The sequence below is a fragment of the Manduca sexta genome, chromosome 15 (genome assembly GCF_014839805.1).
Source record: "Manduca sexta isolate Smith_Timp_Sample1 chromosome 15, JHU_Msex_v1.0, whole genome shotgun sequence".
Taxonomy (NCBI): Eukaryota; Metazoa; Arthropoda; class Insecta; order Lepidoptera; family Sphingidae; genus Manduca; species Manduca sexta.
The window spans coordinates 1130769-1146726 of record NC_051129.1 but is presented as its reverse complement, the minus strand read 5'-3'; positions in this window follow the sequence as shown (position 1 = coordinate 1146726).

Here is a 15958-nt window from a genome sequence, read left to right as displayed (position 1 = left end):
ATTTGCGTGATTTATATCTGAAATAAAACAAGTAAACGGTAGTTAATATGATTTATGATTTTGAAGATGTTTCATTTTACCATAATTTAACATATACTTATTATCTGATATTTACTCAACCATGTGTGTGGAGAATTAAAATAGTTTCCTACTTAAGTTAGTTAGGTTTTAAATGGATTTATTAGTCAAATATCAATTTATCATTTAATGACGTTACACATTATAATATTTATATTTGATAACTATTCCATCCTTTTCTCCAAGTTTTTGCCTCTTTAACCACAAGATCAATAGATCTATAAATGATAAAATTCTGCAACTTTACCTACGTACCTAATTCAAAGCAAGCAGTTCGTTTAATTATATTGTCCACACAATTTAACAGAAAGGAATGATCGTTTAATTAACTGTAGAGTTTGTAAGAGGTCGGCCAAATACTGCCGACGGTCTTGCAAGCAATTAGCCAAACTTTCCCCATTTGCATGTTATGGGAAAACTTGGAGAAGTTAGCATCGACGCGCCACAAGTATTAAATTCAATTGAATTATTTTTTTATTCCACACCATCTGCGTGGTTTGGAACGCGGACTTTCGCTTGATTTTATTAAGCTTTTTTAATGTTGTATAAGGTTAAGAGGGGAGCGTAGTTAATAAGTACTCAAGATTTGAACCGAGGGATTATGTTTATTGATAAAAATTAAAAATTCCTCCGTAGACGAAGTAGGTACTTTGTAATAATTAATTATCAGTCAGTTTTATGTAGGTTTAATTTAAGACAAAGGATTAATAAAAACGATTTTTATTTGGAATTTTCTCCTAGAGGCTAAAAAATTTAATTGTTTTTTAGATAGCCTTTTGATATAAGTAGATTACAATTTAATATGCACTATTTATTTCGTGCAGCTTAACTCTAGAGAAGATACAAAAAATAAATAAAAACCAACATAAAGTCTGATTATAATAATCCTCATGTTATAAAGGCACGTTGGTATTTTTTTTTTATTACAAGATAAATTTGGTACCTCTATCCAACCGTGAATAACTAAGTTAGGTTTTCTGTAGAAAATATGTCAGAATTATTGAGATTAGAATTTATTTGATGACTAAAAACCGGTTTAAATTTTGATAGAGAATGAAACAGCCACCATTTCACACAGACAGCGTAAATAATTGCAAGTTCAGACTAAATTCAAAGCAATTTCGTGAGACAAAGAATAATTTGAAATACTCATGTACCTGAACAGCAAATCTAACGTAAATTGAAAATAAAGCCCGCAATAAACACAGTCTGAGCCAGCCGCTACATCAGGCGATGTTAAACGACATTCAGCTTCGGAAATAAATGTTAAATTGCTGTTTCGTTGTGGTGTAGTATTTCTCACATTTTTTCTATACTTAGGTAGTATTGCAAACGTGAAAGATATGGCTCTATTGTATGCTATGCTATCTCATAAAAAAATACATGAACACTGTGAGCGCATTCTGTGTAGATGAGACTGTCAACAAAAAATAAGAATGTATAATTGTAATATATAGATACATTTTTTAATTATGATTTTTCGGACCACAACACTGGAGTCTTCTTCGTGACCATAAAGGCTGCAGTCTTCGAAACGTCGGGAGAAAATTATTATATGAAAAACCGTGATAAAATCCAAAAATCGTTCTTTTTTTACAATATGAACAATTTACTGATCAGCTTCCTATTGCGATTCTTATGCTGCGAAATATCTACAATCTGAAAATATATTAATTGAGACTTAGAACTAGGGTGACTTGGGTCTAATCATTTAATCATGAACACCGATTGTTATAAACTGCAAAATTCAAAAGACGTAAGATTTAATAAAGTTTTTAGTCAAAAATCGTTCACAAAGCATTCGAATTCCTCCCTACATCCGAGGAGGTAACTCTTCACACTCGAGCTGTTTGTAATTTGTCGTGGATTATTTACGTTGAGTTTGATTATGCGCCTATTCCGACGCGGCGCGAATGTTAAAATCGACTTATTTGGAATTTTCTGGAACGTTCCTTTATTGACTGGCTGTATTTTATTGGTTTTCAATTTGGTTTTACTGGTATTCAATTCTATGGGATTTAAAGATTTTTATGAACAGGGGCACGTTGCACATGTTGCTTGAACTTATCTGTTTTAATTACAATTAACTATGATAATAATTTATTTTAAACCATTTACATGTGTTAAGTGTTTTCCCTGATATAGCCAATGATTCAGTCTCTCAATTAAATTAAAGAGAAGCAGCCACCAAACACTCATTACTTTAATCATTGTTTACAAACGTTTATTTGTAAGAACCGACTCCTCTATACAAGACTTGAGTAGTTATCTCAAAAACAGAACAAGACTTAAGTAAGTTCAACTTGTTTGCTCAGTTTTAGCGTGCAAAGATCCTATTAGTTAATTGGCTAATTCACTTAAGATATTAAGTCTGATTTATATTCAGTAATTTTGTACTATCACCATGATTTAGTAAAATATTTGCATTTAATCCACTTTGGTTTTAATTGAATTACGTTTTTGAATTAAGGGTTTTGGACGGACTTCAAATATTCTGCAGTGTAGCTTTTGAGTATATTATATCCAAGTACTATAATTTCTTAACTTATAAAAATGAAAACCAATTTAGATTATTAAGTTTCTTTTTTTTTAGAAGATACTTGATGAGAAGGCAAATTGGCACCGTGTCAGAGGATGATATCACAGTATCATCTATTAGGTATCAGATATCATAGATTCTAAACTTTGTCGTTATTACTATTTACCGACAATTGTGTGTTTTACCATCGGGTGACCTTCTTAATCATCTTTAAATTCTCTTAAAAAAAATCTTGTATACCTTTTAAACAATAAATCAAATAATGATCTAGGACTACAATCATGGTGGTTAAAGGTCTATAAAAAAACTACATGTTTGAATCATCATAATTTATTTAGTTCCGCAGTTAAGACACTAAAGTTTCCATAGTTATGTTACTAACAGTAAGTAAGCAGCTCATCAAGGGTACAGGACTGGTAGCAGCACTCCTCGACGACTCCCCTCTTGCCGCGGGTGCCTCCCAGCGCCGCCCAGCGCCAGCCTCGTGTGCCGTACATCGCAGCAGCTCCCATAGCACCAGACCGCTTCGAAGCCGCTCCATCGACCTCCGGGCACAAGTAAGCCAGGGTTTGGGACAAGTGCCGCCCACAGTAATTATGACCCTTAGCTGAGGTCACCGAGACCGCTAAAGCCAGAGAAATTAAAACCAGAACGAACTTCATGTTGGTTTTATCGGTAAAGGAACTGTTTTCCTAGAGGTGTTGGAAGTGTATGTGTTTGTATGGGATATTACCAGGGTTTTATACTTAGGCTTTGTTTATTAATATTCATGCTTAAAGCCTACGCTTAATTTCTGACGTATGAAGTCCTATTTTGGTATGATAATTTAAATTTCACGGGGAATATTGTGAGTCGTAGAATCATGCTACAGTTTTGATAAAAGCATGAATACCTTCACAGATAACCAGTGTGAAGTTAGGAGCTTGAGGTTGCGTGTTTCATTATCATATTAATGGAGATGTAATACCTAACTAATGTTTCACTTAACGATGTAAATTTTCAAAAAAAAATTGGAAATTGTTTAGTATCTGTACAAACTAGCACACCTCAGGCTAATTCTTTCTACTATAAATATTATTGTTTAATGTTTGTTCGTATACGGTTTATTTTAAAAATAAAGTTATTTATTACTTATTTTATTTTTATATGCGTGCGGTATTAAGTGTCATGTGTGTGAAAAGCAATATATTTAAAATTCGCACATATATATTTAACAGGCGTGTTTTGGTTTCTGCACTTCGCTTAGGCCTCGCCAACTAGATCAAATTATTTGACTATATCTAAACTTCCAGGAACTCGTCGAGTTTCGCTTTCAATTCAATCAGCCTATCGCCGTCCACTGTTGAACGTAGGCCTTCCAAAGTGAGCGCAAACCTTCCCGGTCTTGAACAGCCCGTATCCATCGGCTACCCGTCGCCTTTTTTTCGCTTGGTGTTATAAAATGCGTAGCACTGTCGATTATAGCTAGCAGTTATAGTCTACCGTAGTAAGTGTTAGGCGACAGTTTTAAAATCTGTCCCTATAGAAAATTCTAATACACATCATAAACAGACATGAAAGTTTTTGGTGTAGAATTTAACAAAAGATCTAATAATAAAAGCTAGCTTGTTATTATGCTGTATTTTTAATAATATTAAATGATGATGAGGATGAAGGGTTAATAGCTAAAATATTAATTCAAAATAAGTTGCTAGCTTGAGTACACGCGACGCGGATGATAATTGCTTACGTACTAATTACATAAATGCCTAAACACACGCGCTATACACAAAATGCTGACAAAATAAATTGTAGGGCCGTACAATTGGACCTTTGTGGATGAAATCCTTGACTACTTATAACGATTCCTTGTTTTGAATCCGCGGGTAATCTAACCTGTAATAAAGATATTTACCGTTCAGGTTGGATATACTTTCGAATATTCACGACTGAACGAATTTACGTAGGCATCATATTTTAATTACACTTGACACACATTACTAGTGGTGGTGAAAATTTGCCAAGAATGAAACTGATTTTTATCCATAGTATATATAATTATAATTATGAGCGTTTAATTATTTAATACTAGCTGCCTAGCTGTTGCTTATTTCACCTGCCTGAAATCATTTTCCAGTCGAAAGTCTATGTTATTGACATAAACTATCTATAAGTTAAATAATTTGAATACGTTTTCAATCATATTTAATATACGGAAGAGAGTAAAAAATATTTCTATCATACTAAGTTCAATATAATCTCTTATTTTTAATATTTCTAATGGCTTGTCGTGGAAAACAGTGAAATTATGGTGTTCTGTTATTTACCCTCATATTTACAATAAAACAGAATTATACAAATATAATATAGTTATAATAATTAGTGTATTTAATAAATATGATATGCTTTTAATTAAAGAATATGAGTCCAGATAATTTTCTGACATGTAAGTTTAAATAGCTTTTTTGTTCCTATTACTATCTATGATAATTATTTGCAAAAGAGCTCACATCACAACTTAATCCTCAAAGGCATAGAAAGAAGTGCCACCAAGACGCTCTATTTTCGCCAAGTGTGTTCTGCCCTATTATGTGTAGAGAGCGTGCGTATCGGCAAATCGAACCCGGGACCTCAGAGTAGTGATCTTACGCCCTACAACTATGCTATCATGACAATGTTAATTCTATATAGGTACATTATTTTAATATTTAGAATTCGAATGTGATTTTTTTTAAGATAAACATATCGTCATTCAATTGCATTGCAATAACTCAGCCGATAGATTTAAGCTAATATCCTTAAATCCCTCCAAAGTGAATCCGTCTGCGGTCTACAGATAAATCTGCGTGAAACAGAACGGCGAAAGCTTCCAATGCAATAATTACAGCATTACCCTAATATATTGGCGACTAAAGTCGGGCGGGCAACACTAATCTGTCGATTAACGATTACTTATCGGGTTGCCAGCCTTATGGCTAATAAATTCCGCTTCTATTAAATTATTAAATTGAGAATACATTTTACTGGTCTTTGATTTTGGCTTACGTAGTAAATTTAAATGTTAACTGGAATATATTGTAATAATTAAAGATTACAAAAGGAAGGAGATTTTCTACGATTAAATAGATCTTTAGGTATGTCGAAGCTATCACGGTAATTTAGGCATGCGAACAATAAACAATAAATTTAAACCAAATCCGTAAAAAATACAGAAATAAAACGGCTCTACATTTTACCGTTCTTTGATTAAACAATGTTATTAAAAATACATTCGAATGAATGATTCACGCTGAAGTTTTTCAGCACATTAAGATGCGATTTATATCAGGCAGCCTGGCAAGGAGAGTTAATGGAAAATATGTCTAGACTCGATGGGAAATTAAACTCTCTCAAGATTTCATATCACGTGGCGACGGACGCGACGCGCCGCCTGTTCTACCCTCCCACGTAAACAGAAGTTAATTTCAGATTGTTTATCAAAGTATTTATTATCTAAAATATATTATAAGGGTAATTATGTTGGCAAAAATGTTATTAGTTGGCAAAATATGTTTTTATTGTCCTTTACTAAATGAATTGAAATTGCTGCTATGGAATTTTATGAAATGGATCTATATTTAAGATATTACCTCTAGATTATACAGCTATTTATAAAATGGATAAGAAAAATCGACATTTCTATTTGTAAAGATGAAAAATGAAAATCCTTGAAATACCTGAACAAAGGATTGCATAGTTTCCATCGATGACTTGTGGATTTTCTTGTCACACGCCACAATGTAGACAACCGTAACATATCGAAATATATGGATTACTGGACAGATTGTCACTATATGAAATATGGAGTTGGGGAAGTTATTTTGTAATAACACAATATTATATAGGTTTAAATTAAAATAAACATTGTGATTAGAATAGGTAGAATTATTATAAATGAAATATACGCGCATTGTGATGAGCAGACGATTTATAGAGATATAAAATCTTTTTTTTTTAAATATATTAAGAAAATATTATGCATTTTAAAAAAAGAACTGCTTTAAATGATAATGTTTCTTTATTTGTTTTAGTAACCGTAAAAATCATATAAAGTGATGTAATAAATCTTTAAGAGAATTTTCCAATACAAATATCCATTTAGCTAGGATTACAATGCTTATTTATTGCTTTGTCAGGCCAAGTGTCGATATATTTATGTCGCAGATTTTATTTCACTTCAAAACATTCTATCTTACCACGGGTCTCTTTGCAATTTTTGTTAAAAGACTTATATGGTTTTTAAATATTTTTAAAAGACATTATATCTATGAACTGGCATGAAATAGGTTTCCACAATGGCCAGTAACTATGTTATTCTCAGTTTCATAGAGATTAATTTCCTTTTCAATGTGTTTGCTCAAGGGAAACAAAAAGTCAGCGATAACTGCTCATTCTGGCTAGTCGCGTTTCGATTCTACCGGCGTGCTTCCAGTAGGACGATTATATAATATTCGTTACTTAATTATTAAATTAAATTTGAATTGCACTATAAGTAACAGTGTACTTTGCGTTAAAAAAAGTACATAGACTAGCGACTCCTCTAGCAAGCTGTAGTAACGAAACTCGGCTAGCGCATAATTGATGTAAACCAAGATAGATGGCGTTATTATCAACATTATTTACCGCGCTCGTCTACCCTCTTGTGAATGAATGGCATTGAGTCGTGCTTTTGATTCGTATTTTTTTACATAAAAGGGTTGGTTCGTAAGCAATTAGTAAGGTCCCGAGGAGACAGGATTGTAACCAGACGAATATCCGAGACGAGAAGCGGATACAATGCGCTGGCGGCTGGGAAAACGGCGGTTTACATGTGGTATTTAGATAGTAGAGTATTTTGGTATTTATTAAGTTTACTATATTACTTATTATTGTATAACATATGCGAAATTATGTAAATTTATCTTTGGTGTATTAAAACATTTTGTTGCACGTACATTCAGCAATAAAAGAAATTGTATTTGTGTATATTATATATAAAAAACACATGACACCTTTATTCCGGAAGAGGTAGGTTGATATGCAACCGAGACACACACTTTTTGCTTGCGTGTTCCATACCATGAAGCAATAGGCTGCCTATCACTATACCGGGCATATATTGAACTGATCCTGGGCGGATATTGAGTTGATACACCCAATATCACTTTGCCGGGCTCGGGACTCAAACCCAGGACCTCAGAGCTATGTCATGCACACAATATATATTTACGTCACTGAAGCAGACGACTAGTTAATGCACAGGTTTTGTTTTAAAAAATACTTTGAAACATGTATACCAAGAAAGGAGTATAATAGACTTAAACTCTAATCATTAGAGTCTAATGTATCATAATAAATAATATCGTTAGTATAGACGACACTCCGGTCACCGAGGTCAAATTTTATTAGGAGGGTGGTTGGAACAATGATAAACTGATAGAAACGGGTATCAACGTAGTGTAATAGAGCCGCCCGCTGTTCTAATGCCCACACTTACAGCGGGAAATTCATTGCGATCGAAAAGGATGATTCCTTTTGATTTCGCCCACGTTACCGAACGGTTATTTCGCGGGGCGGAAATAACGCCGCAGCGGAAAGTTTGTTTTACTTTTTACTAACAAATCTCGTTTAGGGATTTATGTGTTTTCAATGGCTGCCTCCGTTTGTGCGCCGTTTGAAGAATTGCAAACATGGCTACGCAAGCTTGTTCGTTTTTTAAACTGCAACTGTATTACTCGGTAGTTTTGAAATTCGAATGCCAATAGTTTCGCGTATGACGCGTGTTTTTGGCATTTATTTAAAAAAAAATGTTCACGCGCACATTTTAACCAAAGAGTGGAAGTATTTGTTATCTATGGTTTGTTAATTTTATTTCAGCCTAGCGTTTTTGGACTAACCCGATCATTTGCTCAAGTACTTATTTGTCTTTGAATAAAAGGATAACATTATTATCTCGCTATAGCAGTGACTATAGTTCACATGACAATAACTATGGCACACCCAAAATGCATAAATTAATAGCATTATCCTGCGATAGCAGTGATAATAGTCTACATGATAATAATTACGGTGTACCCAAAATACAATAAATAATTAACATACATTGAGCTCCTTGTCTTATCCATAATGATCGGTATACTCTGAAAAGAACTACTACATTTATTTTGGCGTGTAAAACAGCATGCGTTGGCTATCCATGAAATTCATAACGGATATCCAATAAAAAAGATTCAGTAAAACATTTTAGAAATACAAAATCATTCTGAACATTTTCCCTAGCCATTATTTTATTATTAATATACTCACACACTCATACTCAAGTACTCTCCTCTTTATTTGGGGATAGAAACACTCGCTGTGATTGCGACATTCTTTCCCCTGCGAACAATATTAATATGATTTTTCCGATCATTTCCTCGTTTTTCACTTGTGTCAGGGCGGGAGATAGTATTTAAGCAAAAATAAAAAAAGTTTCGAAGATAACGCTTGTATGAAATAAATATTGTAATAAAATAAAAACTATGATCAAAACCTGTTTAGATTGTCAGATAAAATAATAGGTGGAAAATTAACACAAGGACTTTCACGTAGGCAGAAGAGGTTGGGCAAAGTTGCCTCTAGAATATTTTTCATATGTTTGTTTCGAGTTTTACTTCATTCCATAACATCTTTTATAATTAATTTAGCAAAAGTATGTAGTGGCTTTAATCTCGTATCTGCTTCTCAGCGCACATAAGCTTATTTATGTTTACCAAAGTTCTACAGACCGTCATAAAAAAATGCATCTCTGAATTAATGAACGAATCCCTCTTAGTCGAATTCCGATCAATCTTAACGCAGATCAGCCAGGTACGCAGGAGATTACAGTGCATCAGTGTGTGCGTAGTATCTAAACTATCTGTTACTTCACTCTCATAGTCCGGTGAGACGGCAATCCGACTTTACCAAGGAGACATTAGACGCAGGACCAATGGCTTTACGTGCTTTCCGACGCACGAGAGTATTACTAGAAGCTTACTTCTTAACTCTGAGCTGCGACTGAGTAAGTAATTTTTAAGATAGAAAAACCGAGTCACAATTATTTTTGGCCCGATCCGGGATTCGAACTTAGGACCTGTAGTCGCCGTTTTGCGTACGCATCACAACTACACCATCGAGGCAGTCAAATAAACCAGCTATCTTTATTAAACCTGTATTGAATTTGCGATCATACGATATCAAGTAAGTACACGCTCCTGTACCTTGTAGTGACAGTGCTAAGACACGAGGCGTGAGGCACAAGGCAGCGAGCTGAACGCGCGTGAGGCATTCGCGTCGCGCCCACTATTACCTGAACCACTGGCTCGTGAATTCGCATTCTTATGTAAAACGATTTCCGAACGTAAAGATGTTAGGCTCGCTGTACACTTCGAGATATGTTTATTAATTCTTATTGTTATCGTTCTTCGTGGAATGATTTTTTATGCCTAGAACGTGTATAAATATATTATCGACGAAAGAGGTCTGCGTTCCTCGATAGTCTGCAATTTTATGCCGGCTTATTTAGTTTGTATGCATATAAGTGATTCATCGGACCAACCCAACCGGACGAGTTTTTCACGATGCATAAGGTGGTCGCTATTTGGATTTGTACAATATATTTGTAGCATCTTGGCACGAGCGTACAGACACCATTTCCTATAATAACTTTCATTATATTTAATACAAATATAGCGATATAAACCTTTGATTTAGATATTTGGTGCGTAATAAAGCATCTATAGGCGACAGCTGAACAGATTTCAATGGCAACACAAGGCGATTCCGACATCAAAGACTGTCCCTTAGACAGTTATGAAATATCTTGGCGTTAGTTTGAGTTTATTAGTTTTAATATTTTAATTAAATAAATTAGTACTTTAAAATGTTTACCTGTTTTAAAAAAAGAAAAAGAAAAATCTGAGTTAAAAACAAACTGATTAATTTAAACAACAATAAAATATGTTGTATAATATTTTTAATAAGCACAGATTTTCATTCAAACATGTAAACATATAAATAGATAATGGAAATGTTTGCATTTGTTTTGTTTTTTACATAGAAAATTATGTAGCAACGGCAGCGTAGCTTATAGTAGAAATAATTCTTAACAGAAGCGCGTATTCCGAACACGCGTCCCAATCTCGCGGGTGTTGATTTGGCGGAGTTTCCGAACGCGTCGATTGATCAACATGGCGGCTCGGCGGTGCGCGGGAAACCTATTTAGCATTTATTTCGATTAATTCGCTCCCCGTTCGGTAGCGATTTGAAAGAATTACAGAAACGTTTCGCTTTATTTATTGCTGTAATAAAAAAAGGTTTTCTCCAATGGTGGAAATAAAATTTACTTGTAATTCTGTGGGAATGCGTGAAGAGATTAATGAGTGTGCCATACTAATAGAATTTTCGTGCGGTAGGATATATTAGAATTTAGATTTGTCGCCTTCTTGTATAGGTGTATGGGCTATGGTCCGGAAAGTTTTGATACCCAACTCCTAGGTCGAGTAACGTTTTGTAGGTTTGAAAGTATTCACTCGGATAAGATACATAACAGAACAAAAAAAATTGGCTCAATTATAATAATGTCTCACTAAGAGTGATATGCGATTTTTGTAAATTCTATGTAATGTTCCTTTTTTAAAATAGTCATCTCACCATCAGGCGCCGTACTCGCCACGTCTTTGCATAATAAAACTCTTTGGCACTAGCAAAACGTTTTACTTTTACAAAATACGCTTTAAATTTTTCACTACTAACATGCATGCCAGTATAAAACTCATTTGCATGAAAATGGAGAGGCGAAACTAATTTGTTAGGTGTCTCACGGGACGTTGGTGTATGACTTTCGAAGCATTTTTACATTAAACATCTTGCGAGTTTATTTATCTTAGTTAATAAATACAAGCATGTAGACTTTATTTTTAATTTTAAATAAAAAAAATCTATTAGAGGGTTGGGTGGTCCAGTTGGGCAACTTTGTTTTGTCTATTTTTTGTGAATTATCGCTTGCTTTAACGGTGAAGGAAAACATCGTGTGTAAACTTACATAATTTCGAAGGTATCTGAAGTCTGCCAACCGGTACTAGGCCTGCATAGTGGCCTGTTTCCTAAACTATCTAAATAGCAGAAGAGGACTTTCTCCAGCAGTAGGAAAGTATAATATAATGGGCTTTACTAAGACGGTGTCTTTTATCACAGAAAACCGAAATTAAAAAAAATGTTGCTAATTTTCGCACGGTTACTCTCTTGATGCTCATAAAATCTTCAGTCTACCCTGCTTAAAAAACGCAATTTTCAAAATTAATCCTGCTTATTAATCACCAAAAACCCATTCGCTCAAACGGGGACTTGAAATACAACATTTACCGTTCTGAATAATTTGTGACAGAGACAAAGGACAAAGGCAGGAGATGCGTCCAGAAGTTTGGCCGTCGGGCGCCATAGCCCCAGGGAAGCCGGGACAAAGCGCCCGGCTAACGACACCGTCCTACAACGCGATATTTCAAATGAAAAGTGGTGTATTTAAATATTTCATGTGTTTTTATAGGTTTTATTTGTTGCTTTTTTAACAGTTCATGTTTTTCCCCTTCAGGTGAAGAGGCTTTATGTACTTATATTACATACATTGGTAGAAAATTATAGTCATAACATTAGGAAAAATATGTAGAAATTTACTTTTAAACATCTCTTACGAGTTTTTTTTGTCTATAACGCTAGTTTAGTAGATATTACATATATTCGTTATTCTTAAGACGTTTCAGACATGCCGGGTTTGGTTACTTGAAATAATAAAATTAATTATTACTAGTATATGATTTGTTTTGTGTTAACTAGGCTTTTGTAAGGGATTTGCGAATTAGAGTTTAGCGCAATAAACACTAATTCGCGAATCATTAAGTGACTTTATGTCTAGAAACGCTGGGAATCGACGCAAGTTGTAGACGATTACTGGCACGTCCATAAACATAAGATTTTGCATTTCAAGTCATGTAGGCTTAAAGCGTATAAAATAAAAAAAAAATGAAATCACGTTTTAAATTCATTTGTAAACGTTTTGTTGATAATAAATAGGATTAATTGACGAAATCCACAACTTTTTTGGCGTCCATAAATCGAGTACCAACTTACAAACACAAACGTTTATTGATGTGAAAACTAATAAATCGGTAAACCTCAACGTTATCGAAACACAAAAACAGTTATTTTAAATTCAAGAAACGTACAATATTACAATATTATAACGCAGATTATAAATACGTAGGCAGGCGAACAAGAAAACGCAATTATCAACTAGATAAACAACTGAAGGGCCCGCGCTCAGTTCAATGGGGAAATTAATCACACCGCTACCAACTGCTAGCTGCGAATTACGTTCGAGATAAGCTTGTTAGAGTTTAGCAGTCTAAGCGCCGGTTCGCCAACATAACTGTTCCACTCACCAGGTGACGGTAGCGATAACGCGTTTTTTCCCCGCGAAAAAGAAAAAAAAAACTTCTTAGCCCCGGTTGGAGAACATCTAGGCTTAGTTTAGCTTACATAAGTAAAATATTACATCTAAAAAAATTTGTTTAAAGAGGCCGTCATTAGTGGAGGTTTGTAACGCGTTAATGGGTTGCCCTCAGCATGGTCACCTAATTTTAAAGGTTGCGAGCGTCTAAAGCGCTCACCAGGGGCCTTATTCTCTATCCCGCACGTTATTTTGACAGTGCGTAACAAGCACGTAACACAACCCATCATGTTTAGTACTATAGAAATTTGGCTTACAGAATACCATTCCACACACATTTCTCGAAGATAACATGACACGGCCGCGTTACGCGTTCACACTATCATACAGAATAAGGGCTCTGAAGTCCGGTGTGTTTGTAAAAGCCGGTCCTTGTCAGGCTACAAACATTAATGCAAATGTATGTGTGTGTGTTTTTTTTCAAAAAATATAATATACATGAAAATCTACCATTTATTCCGAAGTCTGTAGGTGGGCCAAAATTTCAACAAGAGATATGTCTGTTACTTTTGAAACTAAACTGCACTAGTTACGCCTATGCCTACCTTGTTGATAAAGGCGTGAGTATACAACCATCTTCGAGCAAACGGTAACCGCTAGTAAGGGTCAATGTAGTTTGCTGTGCCGCCACGTATCTGTAACAAGCGTTACGTGAGCCAAATTATTAGGCTCGGCCACACGTATAGGGATGATGGCGTTGGCCCCATAGAAACTGATCTGACGCGACGGTACGTGATCTCAAAGTCAACAGGGACTTTTTTAGGTTATTTTCCTTTTACTTTTATGTGCCTTTTGAGTCTCGTTGTGTTTTATGCACTGTGAGAAAGGCGGAACGCTCGATTTTTTTGAATTTCGAACTGTGGGTGTGCATGGATAGAACAAAGGTTTTTATCTATTTTTTTTTAATTCGTAATAGGCTTAGGTCTAAGACCATTCTGCCGTTATAATAATGAAAATTAGGTGCATTGTTCTTGAAAAGTTTTATAATGTAGTGTATAATAATCATATCAGGGCCCTTATTCTGTATGATAGTGTAAACGCGTAACGCGGCCGTGTCATGTTATCTTCGAGAAATGTGCGTGGAATGGTATTCTGTAAGCCAAATTTCTATAGTCCTAAACATGATGCGTTGTGTTACGTGCTTGTTACGCACTGTTAAAATAACGTGCGGGATAGAGAATGAGGGCCCAGATTTTACGTTCATAAAGGGGTACGTAAGTTATTAAATATATTTAAGAGTAGTTGTTTGAATGAGTTTTTTTTAATTTATCATGTACTCGGAAATTAATTAATACTTTGAAACATTGGATAATGCATCTTATGATTAGGTGCATTATATCTGTGATTTGATAGTGTGGTAATTGAGTAAATCAAGTGAACCGATATCAACTATTTTAAAACAATAAAATTATCTGACAAAGACTTATCGGAAACATCTCAACGGCGCTAGGTCTTTCAAACGCGCACTCGGCGGCACTCTATGCGGAGGGCGCGTAGAGTGCCGGGCCAGTGGCCAGCATAACTAGACCTCCCACCTCCTCAGTTTGTAAAACAGTTATACTGGGCGACGAGGAGGACGAGGGTCACATGAAATTGGTGGGCGCGATTCACAAAAGACTGCGAATAACAATGGACACTAACCCATAGGAAGGAGTTCTTTGAAAATATGTTTTCAGTGCACGGTTTAGTGTAAAATCACTATGCTTTTTCGGATTCCATTAAGATTTAGCCATCTTCATGTGCTAATTGTTTTCCTAGATATGTATCTGGTATGGTTTAATGTCTCCAGGAAATTTACTGCCTAAAAATCTTTCTTAGAGCTTATATACTATAATTGCTATTTGCAGTGTTAATCTAAATTGTCTATAATTAGTAGATTTTACGAAGTGGTCAGTCTTTTGTCTTAATATATCACATCTCTTTATATTTGAATTGCTACTGCAATATATTTCAATATCCATTACGAGCTCAGTATGTAAACCACAACGTCAACAAGCCGGTGAGTGTACAATGTATATCGCATTATGGACGATCAATCAAGGACCACGTGCGCCTGAAACGTACTGATAGCCATCCTGCCGTCCTGCCGCCCTGCAAGCCGTCCGTCTTGTTATGTAGGCCACAGCTCTGCATAATATGCCCTATGTGGCATCGAAGTATATGTGCCTAACGTATTGTGTATCTGTTATATTGGAAGTTTGGTTCTTGTCTTTCGTTAGAGATTAATCATTATTATATTTTAAAGAATATTTTAACCAGTGTAATTATTGCATTAAATTGTTAATGTTTATAAAATCGAAGAGTTTACTATCAGAAGAGTTGAATACTCATCTCATCACTGACTTAGAAGTTTTAACCATGTTTGTTGTCAATAAAACTAAGTCCGGAACTCACCAGCATTATTACATTACCCGAAATTGTGCCTAAAATCACAACTCCAAAAAGCAAACACAGAAACTAGTTTATAATAGTCAGTGGGGGATAAAAGTCCGTAACAATGCTTTCATTACGGGTCCCGGGCCGAAATTGTCCCGGGAGTTAACGGCTGTGAAACGGTCCCGGGACCTTTGACTTCCCGCGGTAACACATGCTTATTGTGCGTCGCAGTATTGGGTGTAATGAAGCCGTTGGCATCTTTGTGGCAGATTTCATACGAAATGTGAGCTTTTGTATTAGTTTTCGTGGTTCCAGTGGCGATATTTGTGTTGTTACTTTTGACTTCGATCTTTACTTCAGGCAACCATATGGTTAGGAGGATTTGAAAAATATTAGTATTATTTGTGTTTGTGCGATAGGCTTACCTTCTCACGTCGTGGAAA